The sequence below is a fragment of the Zonotrichia leucophrys genome, chromosome 14 (genome assembly GCF_028769735.1).
Source record: "Zonotrichia leucophrys gambelii isolate GWCS_2022_RI chromosome 14, RI_Zleu_2.0, whole genome shotgun sequence".
Lineage (NCBI taxonomy): Eukaryota > Metazoa > Chordata > Aves > Passeriformes > Passerellidae > Zonotrichia > Zonotrichia leucophrys.
The window spans coordinates 7103108-7124547 of record NC_088184.1 but is presented as its reverse complement, the minus strand read 5'-3'; the positions used below and the strand labels follow the sequence as shown (position 1 = coordinate 7124547).

The following is a 21440-nucleotide window of genomic DNA, read 5'->3' as shown; positions in this document are numbered from 1 at the left end:
CGAAAAGAGTCCGAATGGGTGAGCAAGTGGCATTGCATAATGACCAGCCACAGCTGGAGTCTGGGTTGCTGTTGTTGCTGAGCTCCCTGGGTCATAAATGTTTGCTCATTATGCCTCATACCTTGGGTGTGCAGCAGCACATAGATCCCTGTCCCTCCTGGATCTCTGGAATGTGCATGTGAGCCACATTCTGGATCCTTCCTCCTTCACCCACCAGCTTGGCACTGTGGGATTCCTGGAAATGAGACAGGGGCTGCTTTTTGGTGTGCATGCTGCAATAATTGCCAAGATTACTTTCCATTATCATCCTCATTATCTCAGTCACATATGTAGTTTTTTCAAGCAGCCTTTTGTTTGTGAGGAAATAGATGTCATCAGGCAGCTGAGAACTATGGGAAACAGCATAGGACCAAACTCGGTGCTTGTGAAATCAAAATGAAGCCTCTGCTCATGAAACAGATCAGGCACATTCTGGTGCCTGTTTGTGACAACTGAATTAGAGACATTTTTCAAACAGTTCATTCCTATATAAAGGCTAAACTTGTAAAGGTCAGCAGAATACTGAGTTATTTTCTATTAAAACGTGGGTTGCTGAAGGATGCTTTCTAGTGTAACTAGATTTTCAAGGGATTTTGCAACTTTGTTGATATGATTTTTTTTCCTGCTTATGCATTTCCCAGGAGAATATATTCTGCACTTTGGTTTGTTTTGGAGATATCAGAGAAACCCTGAATACATATTATTGCTCATTAACAACTGAATATGCTTCTATTTTGTGTTTACTATGACAAGAAAACACTACTAGAGGTACGACCTAGAGCAAAAACTAAGGGGAGCAGATTGTGCTTGAAAGGGCTTTGAAATTTCAGAACTTGGTTTGTTTCTGGTTTGGATGAAAACTAAGTATTTGAGCAGTCCCTGCAAAGGCCAGTCCAGCCCTGGCTGTCCTGCAGCTCAGGGCCACAGCTGTGGAGCTGGGCAGCCAAGTCCTGAGGAGCTGCGGGCTGGAAAGCCAAGCCCCAGCGCCACATGGGCACCCTGCACAGCAGCCAGGAGCTGCAGCCATCCCTGCAGCTCCTCAGATGTGTGCCAGAGGCTGAGGCAGCTGAGAGCAGCCCTGAGGTGCTCGGCTGAGCTGTGCCAGAGGCAGAGAGAGCCTCCAAACCACAGCCCTTGTTCATTAACCTCTGGGTAAAACCTCACTGCCATGGGTGCTGCTTTCATCTGTGCAAATCAGCACTCTCCACTCAAAGCACTGCTGACCAGCTTTAGCTGAGGCTCCAAATCACAGATTCTGTGAAAGCTGGGCTCCTGTCTCCATCAGGAAATCCACTTTGCAAACCCACCCTTCTGACAGCAGCCCACTGTTGGGACACAGGCCTGATGCCACAGGCTTCAATGTGTTCAGGATTAGAGCCCAGTGGATTTCACACTAAGAACCAAGAGATAAACAACTGCATTTTTGAGACTTGTGAAGTAACCTGTTTCTAAAGACTTGGGATGAGAGAAAAACATTATATTTACACAAATTTACAATATTTAAATTTTTAGACCTCATTTTACTCTTCTTAAAGAACAAAAAAATACTCATGATTCTCTGCTATTTAGGAGTGGGGAAAAAACACATGAATAATAGATGTCATTAATGCCAGCAGCAATTATAATTTAATTGCCCACAGACATTTATTTCTGCTTATTTTTCCTCTACCACAGGAAAAAATGAACTCACAACTGAATCTGATATAACTTTACATAGAATTAAGACTCAATATTTTTCTTACATGACGATTATGATACTTGTAGTTAGTTGATATTCAAGAGGCTGTTCTAGTTGTACTTTGCTTTGAAATCAGAACTATTCATTGAAGACTCATTATGTTTAAGCCATGAGTTTTTCCGCAGGGCTTCAGGTCTCTTGAAGCACAGACTCCTTTAGCTTCAAGTGTTTTGGGGAATAAAAGTGAATTCTTAATTTAACAAAACATAAATTATAGTTCTTTGTATTTTCTCTGAATTATTACATTTTAATAACACTTCTAGCTTTGGTGCTTTCAAGGAAAAAAATTACACCCCATATCCAGTCTTTTTCTTGAGAGGGTGGCTGACCTTCCCAAACAACCAGTTGTTTTACCTTAAGTCTTTTCCAAGCTGTGTATTTTTAATTCTACAAGGTTTCTTTGGGGTCTTTTTTTGATTTTTTAAAAAATTCTTTCAATGATTATAACATTCCACTGTAAAAATAGCGATTTCCTGTGAAGCAGACACATATACAATCACTGGCTACAATATATCAACACATTTGTGCCCGTTTAGTCTTACACAGCTCCAAGTGTGGGAGTGGGCGGCTGTCCTGGCTCACACGGAGCTGCTGCTGACGTACAATAATTACCCAAACTCCAGAGCTTTAGCACATCCCTCTCCACTCTGTTCTTGGAAACAATCACACCAACAGCACACAAGAATGATGGAATGGTTCAGGTTGTTAACAGGTGCTGGTTCTTGTGGCTGTGTGCAGATAGATCGTTCTGTGCTGTTGATATTGGCTCTGATAATGCTTAGTTGAATTCCCCCTAAAAATAGGTATGAAGGAAAGCTATTTGGAGGAGGATATATTAAAATTTTATAACATGTTTTCCAGTGTCTCATGCAAATCTTGGCTATTTCCCTGCATAATCAGCTTGCGTGGTTGAAGGTTGAACTGCAAAGGGCTGAATCCTGAAAACAGCAGTTCCTGTAAACCATATTGCTGGAACCTGGGGTTTTCTCCAAACCCCCACACAACGAAAATGATCCTCCACCAGGGACTAGACTGAGGATATGTGGTCTATAGGCAGGAAAAGACTAAGGTACCTGCAGAGCAGCATTGTGTGGGATGGCTTTAGATGTTTAATATATTGTGCTCAAGTGCTTTTATCAGGTGAGTCCCATATGAAAAATAAAATAATACAGGTTAAAGCCTGCTCTTGAGCTTCTTGTCCTCAACTGGTCTAGGAGTCTACATGAGTGATGTGTCTAAAGGCACAAGGTGATTATGAGGAGTACCTGGTCCAGCTGGGAACAGGCTGGTTTGGCTTTGGAGGCACCAGAGCTGGGCTGCCCCAGACACAGCTGAGAGAGCTGAGTGCAGAGACTTCCCATCAAATGTGCTCCTGCACTGAGCTGGGATTTTACAGGTTCAGATTTAAAATGCAAAGCAGTGCTTTCCCCCTCCTTCTACATTGTTTATGTTATTGTTTCACACACAATGTGACATCAGAGGCTGAGCAATGTGGGTCCCCAAGCAAACTGGTATAAAATGAAAATAAAGTCAGCAACCTGCTGCTGGCAGAATAGCTCACTCATTCCAAACCACAGCTTCTGTTTGCACCTTCTCTCCCCAGAAAAGCCTCTGATTTTAATACCCTGAAGCATTGAACTTACAGAAGAAAAATAGTTCTGAAAAAACAGAATTTAATTGTTCAACTCATTGTCTCTTTCTCAACTTCTGGCATAAAATAATAGAACAGAATAGACTGTTCCAGTTGGAAGTGCAGTGATCACTGCACTGCCTGACCAGGTTAAAGCATTGTCCACATGCCCTTAAGCACTGACAGCCCTGGGGCATTGGCTGCCCCTCTAAGGAGCTTGTTCCAGTGTCTGATCACCCTGCTGGTAAAGAAACCCCTCCCGATGACCTGCCTGAGCCTCCCTGGTGCAGTGCTGAGCCATTCCCACTGATCCTGTCACTGCACACCAGGGAGGAGGGGTCAGCGCCTCCCTCTCCAGGTGTCCCTCCTCGGGATCCTCCCTGAGCCTCCTCTCCCGTCCCAGTCCTTATCTGCTTGTCACAGGACACCCCGTCCCTTTGGCAGCTTTGTTGCCCTCACCCGGGCACGTTTAAGCAGAGCTGTCTTTAGCTGAGCAAATCTCTCAAGCCTTTGTTTTAAATACACAGTAGGAGGTCCAAGTATCAGTGTGAACAAGGATTATTCTCTAAGGAAAACTTGCCAGGAAGTGACAACAGTTATCATTCTAAAACAAACACATGCTCATGTACACCTACAAGACAGAGTGCCTGTGACATCAAAATTGTTCCTTGCTTATATTCCCTTTATCATGATAAAGGTCAGGTTCTTTCACCAATCTCTAGTCAAGTGGACTGATGCATGTATAATAAATTACAGAAATGCCCTTTGAGCCTCCATTATTTTGTGAAAAGAAAGAGCTAAGCAAAGGGTACTCATCCACCCATAAGAGAAAAAAAAACCCCAAAACATAATAGAAAAATCTTTCTTCTTTTCTTATTGAATTTCAAACAGAGAGACAGGAAAGTCTTATTACATTTTTTAGTCCTGCCAAGGCCAAACAGATTCATAATTGGCAGTTAAGCACATATTTATCTGCCTTCTGGGTCTCTCTCCAATCTGAAGAGAGAAAGATCAGACAATCTATTTCAATCAATGCAATAACTGTTGACACACAAGGAGGAATCCTGACAGTATTTATCTGTGGGACAATAGTCTCAGAGTGGTACAGCTTTCTCCAGCTTATGCTGATAGAAGGCAAACCACAGAATTCTGCTATGGTGTGGAAACACATCCAAGTTGCAAACATTTAAACAAAACCTTATAAAAACACAGGGAGAAGCCGGACATACTTCCAATTTCCATGTTTTGCATGGAACATGAAAATATTGCATTATTAATACCCAAAACAAGGAATGAAATATGTACAGCATATTAGTAAATAATAATCCTTTTTCTCCTACAATTTTCTGAAAGAAATTAGAATTGCTGAGCATTTGTTAACCCAAATGTAAGTCAGAGAGAGTGTTCAGAAGAGTTGTTCTGACACCTGATCCTGTGTCTGTGTGTGTAATGCTCTTTACCTTTTATACTCAGTCCCTCACTCTGAACTGCAAGGACAACTGGTGTTTAATGAAAGACAAACTCTGTTTCAAAGTTTTTTCCATTTATTTGGGGCTTTTTGATGTGAATTCCTGTAAGCACCAGAGGAGATAACAAAACATCAGTGGTTCTCTGTGGATGTAAGTGATTCTGGCAGATACAGAATTTAATCAAAAAGGTCTTGCTGCTGAGGTTACTTGTCCATGTGCTTTCTGTGCATTAAGATCCTGAGTTCTAATACAGACATCTGAGTTTCTGGCTACAATATTGCATTTTGTGTGGATTGTACTGGATGTGGAAACACATCCACACTGGATGTACTGTCATAGAATGGCAGATCCATCTCTCTTGGAGCCATTATTGCTATTGCCTTGATTATAATGTTTTGTCTAACTTGATTTTTGTTTCCAACTATTTAGTAAAACAAGGCTCTAGGATATCACCATATACATTTCAACCATTTTTTTCCTGCTGCAAATGAAACCATTCCTACTAAGCTGCCTTATACTAATCCTGATTTTCTCAACCATAGAGGAATCTGTTCTGCCGGGCCAGTGCAATGAGCAAACACAAACTCCCAGAAAGTCTGTACAGACCAATTTAAATGAAAAAACCACTTTTTTTGGGGTTATAACAATTCTCTAACTGAAAATGCAAAAAATCCCTTCTGGCAGAAGTATATGAAGTGTTTCCAAAGACACTTGGTGTGTTAACACTACAAGTATTTTGGTGACTTCGCCATGAGCACACAAAATTCACTGTGGTGGAGCTGGGAATTGAGGGACTGCACTCTCAGTCCAGACTGCTGTTTATCTAAACTTCTACTTGTTTGCTCCTAGGAAAGATGGAGAATGAGTGGCAGGTTACCCTACCAACCAAGCCAAGGGATCATATCAGCAAAAACCACCCCTGGGTGAAACATGATTGTTGGATGGGGCATAGACGTGCCATGTAAAAGATTAAAACGTGGGCTAAAAATCCATAATTAAGATATAGAAGAGAAGACAAAATGATTGCTACATGATTTATCTGTTATTGTACTGGAAACAAACTATTAACCACTGTATTTCTGGCTGCAAATATAAAATACAAAGAGAATTTTCCTGAGGTAGCATTGATTAACGTTGGAGGTAAATTATAATAAATACAAAGGGAAAACCACTTACAGCATATTGAGCTTCTGTGGGAAGTTTGAGTAATGATCCATTATTGTAAACAGAAATTATTTACAGTACCATGCTGTGAGAAGCAATAGTTCTGACAGAATTAATACAAGGACATTGCCTTTGGTCACAGAGGAAGTTCACAGGCATGCAAATATCAGAGCTTCTAGCAGGCTCCCCTTAGGGCAGGGACTGTGCCTTTTTCTGCCTGGCAAATTCTTAGCACATCAGGAATAAATAAATAAAAACAAGACTGCATGGAAAAGTGTTCCCAATAATCTATGTAACATTTAAAGAGTTCATTGCTTCAGTCAGCTGAACAGGAAGGTTCTTGCCCAGCAGCAAAAGCCCTTCAGGCAGGTAACAGTCCCAGGGATGAAAACCTGACCCCACACTTAGCCCCTGTTGATGATGTTGTGCCCAGAATTTCAGTTTTCAGAGACTGGTAATTTAACCTGTCATAAGTGAAAGTTCCCAGAAAACAGGGCCCTGAGCACCTGCCTGTATTTGACACAAAGGCACAGAAGGTTGAGACTTCGGCTTCTGTGAGTTCTAGAGCAAAACAAGATTGAAGGCAGAGAAGCAAAGCTGCTGCCAAGACAATTTTGCTCCCAACAATAAAAGAAAAGGACAGCATACAAATCATACGTGTGTATGCCTGGCAGGAGTCCACAAAGCCTTGTTCTTGGAAGACATTCTGAGAAAGCTAAAGAGGCATTCTGCAATCCATTAAAAATAATGTATGCAGAGTAATGGGTTATAACTAGAAATGTCTGAGAATAGAAGCATCAATTTTACTTTTCCTTCTGGGCCTGTACTTACTTTCTGGATGAAGAACTGCAATGTGAAGGACCAATGGGTGACAACAGTCCAACTAATAAGGAGAAAGACATGGCAGAAGAGGTTGTTTTATAAAGGGCTATGAACTGTCCCCTATTCAGCCTGACTTCCGACACATTTTACTTCAGGCAGGTACCGTTGGGCAGACACTCAAAATCTGTCCCGGGTGTTGTTCTCCTGCCAAGATGCACTTGGGTTCAAAAGCACTGTTAATTAGCATCATTAGCAGTCCCCCATTCATCATTTTGTATCAGCTAATCATGGTTCTAAGAGGAACTTAAATTTGATGTAGTGGCACTGTAACAAATTATTGAAACCCAACACCCGGTATTTCTGTTTGAGTGTCAATTCATCAGGAGGGAAAAGGTCCAGTTTTGAAATGTTCCTCACATTCTGTAAACCCATCCAACTTACCCTGCTGAGAAGTAAAGCACTGTAAGACAACAGCTTATTATTTGGATTGTAGCTAAATAAAAGAAGAAAAAGCCCCAAGACAGTGAAGTCAGCCCTCGGTATGTTGATAATACTGCATGAATACAGACACCAGTGAGAGTGGTTATATTCCTGACTGGAAATAAAATTCCTGGGGCTTAATAAAAGACAGACCTGAGGGAAATGTCATGGGACAACAACCATCCCACCTTCAAGGCTTCAGTGCAAAAGCAACCCATATTCATTTGCAAGGACTGAGAGTTAATTTAACAACTCATTTCTATTCAGTAGCTTTTGTGAAAAGGGTTGTTGATCTCAGTGGCGTTATAACACACAGCTCTGAATGAGAAACTGATTTAGTTGGTCATGTCAGGAAGGTCAAGGAGATGGATGGGGTGAGATGTGCTCATTGGGGTACAGGGTTTCTGTGTGACATGGGGCAACTGGTCATGGAAAATGCAAATAAACACAGGCAATGCACTGTGCTGAGGAGGGAAAAGGTACTGTGAATTTAATTCAGCAGCAGCACTTTTGTAAATTGAGCAGCGCTGAGGTACCACAACTGAAGATGTGCTGAACTACTGAAATTCAGTTTATAAATATTGGCCTAACTCCATTAAAGTAGGTGTTCATGAAACACGTTCAGACAGAGCTTCAGAAATGTTCTAAATTTCTCTGATTCTGCCATTCTCAAAAAGTGCCAGTTCCACCAAGAGCAAAGTAAAGCATGAGCACTGATCAAAACTTCACACTAAATAATATAGTTTTCAAAATATTAGATCTACATTTTTATACTTTTGCCTCAGCTGACAAATTATACAATATATGAGTTTGTATTGAAGTAGAGAAAAGAATAAAGAGAATCATAAGAAAATAGAGGCCATAAAAGCAATAACCTACCAGCAGAGAGACTTGAGGAATTAATACATTTTAATTCCAGAAAAAAGAAAAGACACTGTCCAACAAGGAGTTTATGGAGGCAACTTTCTTTCTTGTAGACACACATCAAAGTGGAAGGCAAAACATTAGGCTGGAGATATTTTCCTAGAGATCTGAATCCTATTGCTGCCTCCCTGAGACAGCACAGACACCTGTGTGCAGATGTTTTTGGAGGCACAGACAGCACAGACAGCTGTGTGCAGATGTTTTTGGAGGCACAGACAGCACAGACAGCTGTGTGCAGATGTTTTTGAGGGCACAGACACACAGACAAATCAAACTCAAGAGAAGATGTGGCTGAAGACGCCCCACAGCCGAGCAGTCATTCCCAGCACACACCATGGGGAGGAGGAAGACACAGGAAAAGGTCTAACTTAGGCTGGTGAAGAACAGAAATAAAACAAAAGGAAAAGGCTCAGAGAGAAGCCTGACACAGGACAATTCCCTGGCAGGAGGAGCTGTGGCACGGCAGGAGGAGAGAGGAGGGAGCACAGGCAGGAGCAGCCTGGGCACTGCCCCAGCAGGAGTGTCCTGGCTGCAGTGTGGGCAGCACTGCTGATTGCAGAGCCCCTGGCACACCCAAGGGACACCTGGGGCACCTCTCACCCACAGCAGGGCAGTGCCACAGGCTCACCTGCCCAGCCCAGCAGGACTAATCCATCCTGAGACCATCACTGGACAGGTGAAGGCGTTTCCAGCCTTCTCCTCCTGTCAGCTCAGTGTTATTCTTGCCTGTGCAACGTGCCCGTGATCATGCAGCCCTTTAAACCTCATTCCCAGAGGAACAGGGACCTGTGCCTGGCCTGCTGCAGTTATTTTGATAATGCTTTTCAGTAAAGACTGCTTAGAAGAAAACATTTGCATTTTGGCAAAAAGATTGCAGTTGGGTGGAGGGGTTCAATGTGTGCTCAGGTGAGGGAAGACTTTTAAAAGCCACTGAAATTTGCTTCTCCAAAGCAGCAAGATTTTCTTACTTATTGAGATATATATTCATCATTGTTCTTTAAGAGTAGAGGTGTCACTCTGCAAAAGGCCATTAAAATGCAAAAATAGAACTAGGCCATCTCTATGCTGCACGTCAGGGTATGTGCAGGGACGTTATTGATCACAGAAATTACACATAAGAGGTTCCTAAAATAACACAGGGGGAGAGGCAGCAGCTCTCACAGTTGTCTTTTAAGTCTGAAGGTTCAAAATAAAATGGGATCATTATTGAAATGTTAAAGAGGAATAGAAAGTTCCTGTTGATACAAGATTGCCTGTGTCCTAATTACAGAAAGATTTTCTGTCTTCCTTTTCCTCCAGTCTCCTATCTACTTGGTACTTCCTTCAAAAGGATATGTACATCATCAATAGAGAAAATCAAATAATCTGAAGGCTGAGGTCACACCTTGGAATGATTCCTAAGATTATTTGTAATATTAAAATTAAATGGTAGTTTTTAATGCGATATTAATTTCCCTAAAAATTGCAGTATAAACTCAAATAAAAAATATAAAGTGAGTTCTCTCCCCTAGTAAATGCCTGGGTGGTAATTCCAAGGGGGAATATGGAAAAATATTTGTCCCCTGTTCCTCAGGGCAAGTTCTGAAATCCTCAATTTTAGATGCAAAAAGGAAAGTGTATTATAAAATCCATGTCTTCATTTTCCATTACTGCTTGTCTCTAGTGCCTAAGCATGAAACAGAGTTATTTTACCTCTTGCTGAAATGCCATCAGTGGCTGCACCAGGACACAGCTGTGAGTAAATGAGTGTCAGAGCAGGGAAGGGGTGTGTGGTGGCTCCCAGCAGCAGCTCTGGGAGCACCAGGTGTGAGTCACACACTCCACAAGGGGCCCTGGTAACCACAGCCACGGGGCTGCTTGGGGCTCACTTTGAAAGAGGAGCTGGGCACAGATCAGCTCTGATTTACCCACACAGCACGGACCCACCCTGCTCTGCTTGCAGTGCTAGATCTGAAGATTCACCTCAGTGGCCAAAAGCAAATGAGATGGGCTAAGCCTCAGAGAGACTCCCCCACCAAAGACTTCATTTGCCTTCTCAAAAAGAGTTATTTGTGTGATGCTCTCTCGCCTAATTATTTTCCCCTGAAACTCTTGTGCATATATTTGAATAAAACAACATTATGTAAATAGAAAACAATTCAACTCTAGAAATCATTGCAGTAACAATGTGGAATGCACCATAACTAAGCAGCTAAATGTTAGGATATTATTCTACATAAAGGGCCAATCCAAATTACTGTGGCTCGTATAAATGCCTGCTTAGATAAGGCTTGGCATTGATTAAAAGACAACCATATATAGGTTAATACTACTAAAATACTACTTTAAAAAAATATGTATTTTTAGCTTTTAGAAGTTACCATCTAAAGATTCAAATAATCAAATTGTCCCTTTTGGAAGGCAGGACATCACTATTCACTAAAAAAACCAAAACAACAATTTCAAGGAACTAACAAATATCAACATCAGAAAACAGAGGAGGGATCACACCTGAGGGAAAAGAGGGGCAAGTTTGAAGAGCTGTTAGAAAAATTATATTTCATTTATATTTGATGGCCCAGAAGGATTCATCTGCACGCTGGGAAAAAGGACTTGGGCCCACCATGTGTCATTATCTTTGAGTACTCATCCAATGGATGAAATTCTGTAAAACACTCAAAAACAAGGTGCGCTGTCAAGCCTTAGGACAGAACACAATTAAAACAATTTAGTATTCATTTAATTCATGAATTAAGGGACAAGGAAAAGGAAGGGAAAAAGGAATAGAAATGGACTTGGTCATGAATAACCACAAATGCAGATTTCTCAGGAATAAATGGAGCTTAACATGAGCAATTCCCTTTCAGGCCCTATGGATGGGGGAATGCTGTAGATATAAAAAAAATCCTGATTTTTAATAGTCTTTCAGAAGCTGTTTCTAAAAGGTGTGTGTGCAAAATTGTATGAAAACTGTTTTCAGAAAATAATTCTAAATGATCCTATTTTTTAGTGGAGGGATGCAGTGAATGGAGTTCTGTAGCAATTTATTCTGTCTCCAATATTTTCAGCAATGAGGAGGACAATGGGACAGTGTACATATACTTATTAAATTTATGAACACCATCAAGCTGGAAGGTGTTTCAAAGATTTTGAAGGAGAGCACTGGAATTCAAAAGATCATAAAAAGCTGAAACACGCAGTGAAAAACAAGGTGCATTCCTATTAAGTGTGTTTAAGAAAAATTATTGTGAAGAGCAGTCTGACATAAAAGGATTTTTGGGCTTTAGGGGATTGGAGGCAAAAATGGATCAACAAAACTCTGCTGATGCCAGAGAAGAAATTGTGTATTAGAGGGCATAATTAAGTAGACATCCTGCAAGATACGAGACATATGAGAAGACATGAAATGCCAAACCTCAAGAAAGATGTATTCAGAAAGGCTGGATTTCTGAAACCTCTAATCATTCTATGTGAGAAAAATTAAAACACTCATTCTGTGGTGCTGAGACTTCCAAATACATAAAGTGCTGCAGCACAAGGAATAGTCATGATCCTTTGAAAAGCCAGTCATTTGAATTTCCAGTGAGTCTGTGCAACAGGAGAACATGCAACCTACTTCATAAGCAATAAATTTTGTTCTCTGCTGTTTTAAGACATAACAAATTCTGACTGTTTATCTGGGAACAGAACTCTAACTCTTCCCTGACCTTCTGTCTTTTTTCTCTGAGCTTTTGATTGATTAAGAGACTCAGAACCTGACATTAACAAGCCTGCACATGGGGTTGGGAATGGAGAGAGCCACACCTGGATGTTACAGGTGCACTGTAGTCCCTGATAGAATTTCCTCTTTAAAGAGACTCTAAAAAAATAAATTAGATTATGCCAGCAAGTAAAAAGCACACTCATCTCCATTGCTGGGCCAGGTATGTCAGCACAGAAGATGCCACTGGGATGTGCTTCAGGTGAGATAAATATTGAAGGAAAATATTTCTTAAGTGTCCCATTAACCAGATAATTCACTACAGAAACTGCCCTCCACCTTTGCTGGCTGGAATGGAAACAACAATGAGCAACTTTCTCCCTATTTTAACTCTTCCTTAAGTCTTACTCTTAATTGCTTCTGCCCTCGAATGATGTGAGAATCCTGCAGGGAGTTTGTTACCCAAAAGCTACAGGCAAGGGACTACTAACTTACTGCTTAGACAGAACAGTGAATAGCAAAGGCACAAAGTTGGCTTCCATAGTTTTATCCTGTCTGGTCTTTTCCTTCTAAACTATTACTACATGGTATATGGATAGGTAATAGACAAATTAATAGGATGCCTGAAGCAAGGAAATTTTTAATGTATTCAAACCATTACAGTTAAAGAAAACAATAAATAAGGCATACAAATATTTAGAATAGCATTATAATGACAGGCACATTGCCCCTGTGTAAAGTATATTAATTGCTGGAAATAAAGTAATTTCATTGAAAGACAAAGCAGTCAAAACAACAGATCTGAGCTGGCTGGTACATCTTAGCAGACTCTTTATTTCTGGGGAAAGGTACAGGAGTGTTTGATTTGTAAAACAACTGGGAAAGTATAAAGAACATTCTTCTGGGCAATAAAAAAATTCTGTTGTGTAAGTCAAATTTGCTGAATTTATCTTTTCTTAATTTGCATCGCTAAGGATATTTGCAGTGCTCAAAGTATGTATAACTGGTGGGTTTAATTAATTTCTCAACTGTGCTACTTGAGGCAAAAGAAGATGAAGAAAACCAGAAACGTGGGCAGGAGTGAGAACACAGCACTGCTCCCTGCCCTCCCACAACTCAAGCACTGGAAATTGATATGGAAGCAGGGTCCTGATATCTCCAGAGTTCATCTGCTTATTGCCTCCTTAGAGGTTATAATCCTCTGTTTGTGAAGCCACAATGGGTAGTGGTAGAGAAGATTACAATGTCCCAAATCCTATCAGAGGATTATAAGTCTGTCAGGTTGTGAGTAATTATGATGGAAAAGCAAACCTCCAGAGGACATAAAAATAACCTTCATAAAAGGAGATCCGCTGCCACATAATAAAAGTCTACATGGAAAACCAACCTCAGACTGCAGCTCTTTTGTAAAGCAAGAGCCCAGAAAATATTACAAGGATGTGAGTGTGATGGTACAGTATGGAGCCCAGGGGAAATGAAAAGCAGAAGAGAGAGGCTTCCAGCCAGTTTAGTCACAAGGCCAGTGATATTCCACTCCCACCCTCCTCGGATGGCAGTAAAACAGCCAACTGATTTCACAGAACTCTGCTCCTACACACTTGGAGCCTAACCAGAAATGAGGAGCCCAAACCTGAAACATGGTGAAGGCCCCATCTCCTAAATCTCTGTGACCACAGAGAATTCAGCACCTCACAGTGTCACAGACTCCATCTAGAAGAAGCTTCAGTCTACAGGTCGTGATTTTAACTGATACACAAAGATGCAGTTGCCTCTTTCCCCATTTGCAGTTTGTCACAAAGAGTTCAGAAGAGCCCACAGACATAAAATTCTTACATATATGTAATTCCCATAGATTTGAACATAAAGTGATTGCAGCACATTTAGTAAGAAAAAAGCCCATTTACAGGAACACTGAGTGTTCTTCCCTGGCTGGACACAGCAGTGGAGCCTCACATCTCTTTGGTCACACTGCTACTGATTTTCCTTCTTTTATGTTTCAACTCCACTCCCACCCATTCACCCACCCCTTATATCATTATTAAAAGAAATACAATCTCTGACTTTCACATAGGTAAGTTTCTGAAGGATGTAGATAGAAAATTAAAGGAGTGGAGGCGGGAGGATTTATATTGTAAAATTAGTGCTGTCCTCATCTTCACTTCAGATAAAAGTAGTTCAAATGAAGAGTCCATCTGGTTTTGAGTGTGGTGTGAGTGCCTTCATCTGACAGCAGCAGAGAATTCCACAACACTGGAAGGAAACTTGGGAATTTTGCCATTTAGAAACAGACACAGAGCATTGTTTGAGCACCAGCAGCACTGTCACTACACAGTTCACTGACAGATCTCTGCAGTTCATCTCCTGCCAGAGGAAAATCAGCTCCTCCTAAGATGAGCGCCAAAGGCAGAGCATCATGGATGTTATGACCTGGCTCCTCAACATTCTTTCCCACGTCCAGATGTAAGGCATTGTCTCTGAACATCAGCCCATGGATCTCCCTACCATAATTCTCCCTCATGAGGACTGCACCCCCAGTAACCTTGTTCATGGTGTCTCAGAGGAGATCAAGGTGCCCAGAGCTGCCATGCTGTCCCTCCCTTGGTGCCAGCCAGCTCTGTGCCCTGCTGTGCACAGGCTCTCCCAGCAGGGCTGGGTGTCCCTCACCTGCCTGGGCTCTGTGCTGCCAGCACAGCCCAGCACCACGGCCACAGGGAGGGAGCTCTGCTCTGACAGTGGAGCTGCATCTCCTGGGGCAGGACAGCCTGTCCTCAGGGATCCCCGAGTGTGAGGGACCACACAGCCTCTGCCATGGGACACAGCAGCAGAGTGAGGGGTTCATTGTGCAGGCAGTGAATATAAAACATCAGCTCAGTGTGCTGGGAGACTCCTGCGCTCAGTGGCACCACAGAGAATCCCAGCACGATGGGACTGACTCCTGCAGTGACTTGCTAGGACAGAGAGATGCATCAGTCAGTGTTTGGTGACATGCATTTATACTGTAGACTGTCACTTCCATTAACAGAAACATCTTTTTTTGCTGAATGAAATGCCATCCCAATCATCTCAGATCTTTTCTATGATTGTGATTAGATGGGTAGGTTGTCTGTGTTACAAGAATGTTTTTGTGATATGGTGCAGAGACAGAACAGATCACTGACTAGCATAAATTGCCATGAAAAATATGTATTGTCTCAGAGCTATCACATTTAGGGACAAGACAACTACTCACATGACTTGTGCATCACTGATGAGGAAAGCAAAAAAGTCTACAGGTCTTAAGGGACAAAAATATATAGAGATGACTTACAACAGCCTTATATACAGGACAATATATATAGGACAACACAGCTCTATGGATTACTGAGGGTAGAACCTCATTGCAAGGCCACCAGTGCTGAAAAAAGGCAGCAGTAATGATCAAAGATTGGAAAGATTGAAAGTAGTGAAATTATTATTTCAGAGAAGAGAAACATTTGAAAAGTGGTAAAAAAGCATTTAAAATAATGAATGATAAAGAAGTTGGATTGCAAGCATCTATTCTTGCAAAAATACAAAATCAGTTAAATTGCAAGGCAGAGAAATTAAGATTAGAAGAAAGGAATACTTTTCAGATTAGAATTTGTGCTAGACTCTGGAATATGTTGCAGCATAATGCCATTAAAGTGTTAAGACCAGAAATGCCATTTTTCAACTATGTGGTGAATAAGGTCATGGATATTTGTAACAGCAAATAAAAACAAAATTATTCAACTTTATAAGTTTTTGGGCATAACCTGTTCCTCACTGGGAATAACCCCTAGAGAATGGGATAAGCACACACCTCTCAGAGACTGTTTTGCATATCAGCCCCACTGGGGCTCCTACAGCCTCCTGTCACACATTTAGTGTGGGCAGAGTGGCTGGCACACACCTCAGGGTGTCAGTATGTGCACAAACAGGGCACTGTCTCATGGACATGGCACCCTGGTTTTGGTGCACCGCCGTCTGCAGAACAAACCTTTGTATGGGCTGGGTGTGAATAGGGATATCCTTTAAAATACAACATTTAATGCAAATCTGAAGGAAGGGGTAAAGAATGCAAATAATGACAGTGGCATCACAATATCTATAAAGACACAAATTACTAAAGTTATAAAGGTGTAAGAAAATGCACAAACACAAAACCTCTGTGAGGGTCAGTTAAATTGCAGAGGTACAACCTACAGAGAGGAAAGAGCAAATAGGGCAAAGGTTGGAGTGTCAGTCCAACAGTGAGTTCTGAATGGACAACAGTCTTATTATAAAGGGAGAAACAGAAAGGAATTACTTTACAGCCATAGTCACATTGTTGAAATCCTACAGTCTTCATCAAATGTGGGATTTTTCAGAACCAGCACCTGCACCTTCTCTTGGTGAAGCTTGTAGGAACACGAGTATGGATGTGCAGTGCTGGATGAGCTGGTCTTATGATTAAGTATATTAGACTCAAGAACAAAGAGGCAAATATGCTTCTCATGTCACTGTAGTTATGGATGGGAGGGGAGCAATTTTATACTGATATTCTCTAATCACTCAGCTCTCTCCTGTTTTCATAGCTGTTATTTTCAATTTTAGTTAGTTCAGGGCATATCTTTTTCTCCCGAGTATCTGAAAATGCTCAGCTATTATTATATTTTGCTCTGATTTTTCTCTTTTTTTCCCCTTTGACTTCCCAGACTTCTTTTGTCTGTCTTGTTCTCATTTCTTTTGTATGTGTGTCTGCAGGTGGCTTTTATAGCAAAATCTCATTCTGCTTTCCTGGCCTCCCCCCACCCTCTCCTGTTTTGTTACTGCATTGCCTTTCTCATTTGTGCTTTTCCTGATGCCTGTAACCACTCATTTCCTAATAGATTCCATTCTGTGCCTATGGAGTTTGTTCATTTTCCCTGTCCTCAAGCACTGAATCATTGACTCCATTGTAGAGAAAGGAATGACTCCCAGGCCACTCTGCAGAGCAGGTTCCGCTCTCCTGAGGCTGAGGAGGAGGAGGGAAGCGGCTGAGCTCAAGGGATGCCCATGGCAGGCTCCTGGCTCTGAAGCAGTGAACAAGCTCATTATTGCTGCAGCCTCCTCACAGCCCTTCTCTGACCCTGAGTCTCCCATAGCCCTGGCAGCTTCTTGACAGGATTGATCAAACCAGGCGAAGGCACAGTGTATGCTATAGAAAATGCAGAAACCAAACCACTCAGCTCTGAGGCTTTTGCCCCATTCATACATGGAACTATGATTTGTTTTATGTTGAGCTCTTATTTGTATTTAATACTTGCTGACATGCCCATTACTTGGTTCCTGAATGAAGTGCATAAATCAGATACAACACCATCTTAACTGGACAGAGGGCAGAATAATTACAGTGACCAATAACATAATTGCCACGTGATTCACACTAAACTAACTCCAAAGTTCACAATCAGAGAGGGGTGCCAAAAAGCATTTTCACTTGAAAAATGCAGTAAACAGTTAACTGTAGTATCTTCAGTTGCTGAGCTATAGGTCAAGGTAGTAAAGAGATAAGGTAATGATCAATATTTGTCAGCTACTGGGGGGACCAGAAGCCAATGCCTCAGACATTTCCAAAGGCTCACTGTTGGTGGCTGGGATATAAACCTCACTTTCTCTAGATATAAACTGGTTTTGGTGCAGCTTCCTTCCAGTTATTTTCTTATCCATGTGTCCCCCAGCAGCTTTTCTATACCCAGAGATCTTAAGGGAATTACAGTCAAAAACACGCAAGCATAAAAAAAAAATTAAATTTTTCCTTTGTTCCCTGTCTCATTTTCTGCCCATCAGACATCTAACTTGTGTATGGTGAGCTCCAGCATATTTCAAACTATTCATTTTGGGCTGGTAGCAGGAAGACAGAGAGCAGCCCACAAACACTTCATCCACAATGACCCCTCAAAGTTTCAGAAGGTTAGGGAGCAGGCTGGCATTGCATTTCCTTGCTTCAGCAGAAAATAAGATAGGTTGGGAATATTGCAGGTTTTTTACAACATCACCATTGCTAATCAGGTCTGATTATTCATGCTAGAAGCTGTGGCACAAACAGTTTTTTGAGTCTTCGTGATGTTCATACTCTCTGCTTTTTAAAAATAAATACATAACTTGGCAGGGGCACAATGCAGCTGGTTGTATGGAATACTGTGGTGGACAATACCAGTGTCACATTGCCAAAAATAATCTGTGAGCACAGCCACAGCTCTCGGGTTAAAGTTGACCCCATTCAGTGAAGCAGCTATTTGCAAATACCAATCACAGAATATTTGCTTTACAAGTATAAAGAATTTCAATTGGCACGAGGGGTCACTGGTAAAGCTGGTAGGGATTTTTCTGGTTAAACTTTCTTCCAACTGAAACCAATCCCTTGTATCACAAAATATTTTGAAGAACCCAAATGATTATTATTTCCTCCCTGAAATGTAACAATTACTACTTTTTCCAACTTCAAATTGGGAAAAAAAAAATCTAACAAATCAGATTTTGCATCTGTGAATTAGTTGTAGATAAATGTCTTATTTCCTGAGATTCCCAATTCTGTATTGCTGAGACTGAAGGAGTGTTCAGTATGATACTACCAAGGCCAATCCATTTTTTAGTTATGAATGTGGATTGCCCCAAGGCAGGGCAGTTGCTCACAGATTTCTGGGCTCCTGCAGTGGTTAGACTGGCACTGCCCAGAGCCCAGACTGCTGCAGAATTTACATTGCACCACTGCTAATTCAGTTATCAGCATTTCCTGAGTAGCATCCAAATACAGGTGAACTTACCCACATTGTCATGTTAACTACATGGGGACAAAATGACACAAGTGTCCTGTTTGCTCACTTATTTCTAGAACACCAAAGGTAAGGAATCAGATCACACTTCAGTGAGCTTGTGAACACATGCAACATTCAGCAGCAACAGCCAGTTAGACTAAAATTTAATTTGATTCAGATTTAGACAGATGTATAAACCAAGCTGAGATTTCTCTTGTAGGCTCTAAGAGTTCATTCCAATGGGAGCCTCTTTATAAATAGGAATCATTCTTCAATATGGCTAAATGCACTTTGCCAGAGGTGCTTTTGCTTAATTCACTTTGTTCAAATGGCCAATTGAATGAGTAATTGGAGCTGTGTCTTCTATGATGACTTAGTCTTGTGTAAGCATCTGGCTGTGTGTGAGGGGCACTGTGTTAGTCAGTGTGGCAGTGTGAGAATGACTGTCTTTAATTCACTTGAAATTCGTAATTTAGAAAGTTCTGGGCTTTTAACAAGACAGAAGACAAAGAAGATCTAGAAATTGAAAACACATTTCTTTACGTCTTTGTAAACAGTCAGGGGAGAAAATGACAGCACCATCAGTAACCCAGCAACCGAGAAGCAGCAGAGTCTGTCAGTGAACACCTGGACAAAGCACAAGTTCACCTTGGTCATCTTCCCCAGCACATTCCTGGGGTAGCTTTCTCCACTGTGCTTAGAGAGGTGACTGAATAAAACTGAATAAAACTGATATGTCTAAGTAAGAAACACACACAGAAACCTGTCCTAGTTAGCTATGCCTTATTTACATTGTTTTTACAAGTCTCCATGGCTGGAAGTCATTTCAGCAGTGAGTGTGGTGCTCATAATATTTTTAATGCAGTGAAATCATGATGTTTTGACACACTGAATAATAATGGCCACAAGGGAACTTTATAACAATAGTGTCCATGAAGTACTGATTTAGCTCTACTCAGAAGACAAATCAATGACTGTAGGGTTAAAAAGTTGACACCTTCTTTACAGTGAAGGTCCCACCCATGCTGGTACCTTCAGTGCTGCCCTTTACTGAAATACAGCTGTGCTGGCACTCCTGCTCAAAGTGCACTCACAGATGCAGCCAGAGAGATATTTGGAAGGTATGGATGGTTTGGAAAGAGTGGGCAGCTATTCATTGGTTCAAACATTCTATTGAGAGGCTCTCCTCAGCTGTACTCCAGAGATGGAATGGCAAAGGATTGCAGAAACTCCTTTTCTAAGAGTCACTCAGTTGGCTCAGACATGCCAGTACTAGAACTGAACAGAAACTGAGAATTTTTACTTATGACAAAATAAAAATTCCTTAAAACAACAACTGTTTCTGTGAAATTGCTGACTTAACCAACTTTCAAGGTAAACTATCAAAAATATTCAAAAAGTGTTCCAATAATTTTTGGGGAATTCTGAAATAGAAAAGTTTCTCATTTTTGGTTCTTCCTTATTAAGAATCAGTAACAGCAAGAAGAATTATAGCACTGGTACAGTTTTTTGGTTTGATGATAGCACTGGTACAGTTTTTGTCCTGTTACCTCAGGGTCCCCTCCCACATTAGGCACAGGTGTATGGGATGGACAGAACTCTGTAGGGCAGCCCCAGCAAGACCAGCAGAGGCTGCACCAGGCCCCACAGACAGCGAAGAAGTTAAAAAACACCTTTGGTTTCTTTTCTCTCTCAGCAGTAAATCTGTTAACTGACTTCAGAGCTCCTGCTTATTAATGAGCTGTGGAAAGCCAGGTGGCTCAATTCCCTTAAAATCCTGGCAGAGTGCAGGGATATTTGGCTCCTGCCAGATCCTGTGGGCACTTGGAGGATGCTCCAATCCATCCATCACAATAAACTGCCTTTCCCATAACTGACCTGCTTTCTGTCTACATGATCTCTACGCTGTGCTTGATGCTGTGGAAGTTGCTGTATTGTCACCAGGACAGCACCATGGTGTCATTGCAGGAGAAAAATGTGCTTGTCTGTGATTGCAGAAGCCATGAGAAGGTTCTAGAATTGCCAATCAGCTCAAAGGATCTCAAAATACATAGCCTAGAGAAAGACTCAGCAAAAAAGATACACTGACCACGTTGAAATCCGTTGAAATTTAGGTTTGCAAATTGAGTGCAGCATACAATTATGATCAAATGCTTTAGAGGCTGGAACTGAACACTAGAAACAACAAATGAATTTTAACTTAGAAAAGTATACAGGCTGTATTCTCTACTAAAAAGGAACAAATCAATTTCAGAAAGGGTATAGGGTTATTGGTGGCATAAAATGCTACATAAGCAGTGATTAGCTCCTGTTTTTGTGAATGTCTGCTACAGAAAACATGATCTTGGTATGATATTACAATACCCAGCATCAGGGGAGAGGAGAATACACAAGGACAAAGTGTGTGCTTTGAAGAAATCACCTAATGATAGTCATGAGGCAAAAAAGCACATTTTACACTGTGATGCTTGTCTACAGAACACAACATAATGCTGTGCAAAGAACAAAGCTGCTCCTGGTTTTAAAAGCAGTGTAACTGTGAATGTGCAGCAGCCTGAGCCAATTTAAATGAGTCTGGCTCTTTTACTGCAGAGAACCACTCTACTGCCCTGTATTCAGTCTAACTTGGAACAAACTCCATGTTTTGCTTTGTATCTTAATGCTGTAGCAAATTCAGTATTGTCGGTGTTTAATTGTTTTGAAAACCTATTTTTTAGTT

General features: G+C 41.3%; 1 protein-coding gene and 1 long non-coding RNA gene across 5 annotated transcripts in view; one reads left to right on the top strand and one right to left on the bottom strand.

The window, feature by feature from the left end:
* The window catches only part of SHISA9 (shisa family member 9), a 176916-nt gene that overhangs the window by 135380 nt on the left and 20096 nt on the right, over positions 1–21440 (top strand). The window lies entirely within an intron of this gene.
* The window catches only part of LOC135453953 (uncharacterized), a 91264-nt gene continuing 71910 nt past the window's right edge, over positions 2087–21440 (bottom strand). For both annotated transcript variants that reach the window (XR_010441998.1, XR_010441999.1), the window contains exon 3: positions 2087–2570. This is a non-coding gene — a long non-coding RNA (uncharacterized LOC135453953). The remainder of the gene's footprint in view (positions 2571–21440) is intronic.